Here is a 1,842-nt window from a genome sequence, read left to right as displayed (position 1 = left end):
GAATTATATTCTTATCAATACCTGTCAAGAGCACACAATTAACTACAGATTTGTAAACTCCTCAGGGGCAGGGGGCAGGCCTTCAGCTGTTTCTCAAACTCACTTCAGCATTAAAAAGTTTGAACTGGTAAGTGAGAAGGAAAAGAAGAACTTGAGCCTGCTGCTGTCAAACAAGCCTGTCCTGATGAGCAACCCGACTGCTCTCTTGCCTAAGTCCAGAGTTGGGTTCGAGTTTGAAACACTACATGGCAAATCTCTAGCCAAAGCCCTCACCTGCCCCTCCTTTGATTAACAGTCTCTAACTCAGGAAGTGGAACTATGGCATCTTTGGTGTCAGAGGTTGGATTTGGGCAAGAAAAAGCCCACCCACACTCCTCAAGCAGAAAGAGAACAGGGTGAGGGGATCGCTTTAGACCCTGAAGCCCTAGGCGTCCCAGTGGTTTTAGCACGATGAGCTCAATCGGCACCAGGTATGACCTGTCAGCCTCTACATTCTCTCCTGATGGAAGAGTTTTTCAAGTTGAGTATGCTATGAAGGCTGTGGAAAATAGTAGTACAGCTATTGGAATCAGATGTAAAGATGGCGTTGTCTTTGGGGTAGAAAAATTAGTCCTCCCTAAACTTTATGAAGAAGGTCCTAACAAACGACTTTTTAATGTGGATCGGCATGTCTGAATGGCAGTAGCAGGTCTGTTGGCAGATGCTCGTTCTTTAGCAGACATTGCAAGAGAAGAGGCTTCCAACTTTAGATCTAACTTTGGATATAACCTTCCACTAAAACATCTTGCAGACAGAGTGGCCGTGTATGTACATGCCTATACACTCTACAGTGCTGTCAGACCTTTTCGCTGCAGTTTCTGGTTAGGGTCTTACAGTGTGATGATGGTGCACAGCTCTACATGATTGACTCATCGGGTGTTTCATATGGTTATTGGGGCTGTGCCACTGGCAAAGCCAGGCAAGCTGCGAAGACAGAAATTGAAAAGCTTCAGATGAAAGAAATGACCTGCCGTGATGTTGTTAAAGAAGTTGCAAAAATAATTTACATAGTACACGATGAAGTTAAGGATAAAGCTTTTGAAATAGAGCTCAGCTGGGTTGGTGAAATAACTAACGGAAGACATGGAATTGTTCCAAAAGATATAAGGAAAGAGGCAGAGAAATAGGCCAAGGAATCTTTGAAGGAAGAAGACGAATCAGATGATGATAACATGTAACATTTACTTCATTTACTTCTATTTAACTATTTAGCCCTTTGGACTATTACATACCCACTGACCAACTTTCATTAAATCTTTGTCTTGTAAAAAACAAGAACAGGGTACAAGGCCTTGGAGGAGAGGAAAAACAAATGTGTAAAATACGTCCTGGGGTTTATAATCTAATTAGGAGGATAAAATCAACCAAGTACACAACTAAATAGGAAACCAGGCCAAGAAGTCTTGGGACGATGTCTTGGAGTGGGTAAGGCTTCTCCTATGAGACTGAGAAGGTGCAAGCTATTCTAAGCGAAGAGAATTGTGAGTAACAGTGGGAAAGCCCAGCGTCTGCTCTGGGCAAGGCAGAAGTTGGGGGCGACGTAAAGTTGGAGAAGCCAGCTGAAGGCAGATTATGAAATGCTTTCAGTGCTAGGGAGTAGTGCCTTGGAAAGAAACAGGATGTGTATTAGTCAGAGCTGTCCAGAGAAAATGGAACCAATAGGATACACAGGGATAAATATAGGAGGAGGTTTATGATAGGAATTGGCTCACATGATTATGGAGGTTGAGAAGTCCCATGATTTGCTCCGTACAAGCTGGAGAACCAGGAAAGCTGGTAGTGTAATTCAGTCAGAGTCCAAAG

The 1,842-nt window shown here is 43.3% G+C and overlaps 1 pseudogene; it reads left to right on the top strand.

Moving 5' to 3' along the window:
• The first annotated feature begins 444 nt into the window (after positions 1-444).
• On the top strand, positions 445-1,217 carry LOC115858747 (proteasome subunit alpha type-3 pseudogene; annotated as a pseudogene).
• Positions 1,218-1,842: the final 625 nt, after the last annotated feature.

Source organism: Globicephala melas, chromosome 10, assembly GCF_963455315.2.
Source record: "Globicephala melas chromosome 10, mGloMel1.2, whole genome shotgun sequence".
NCBI lineage: Eukaryota > Metazoa > Chordata > Mammalia > Artiodactyla > Delphinidae > Globicephala > Globicephala melas.
Note: the sequence above shows the minus strand (reverse complement) of the source record. Positions and strands in the feature narration are given on the sequence as shown.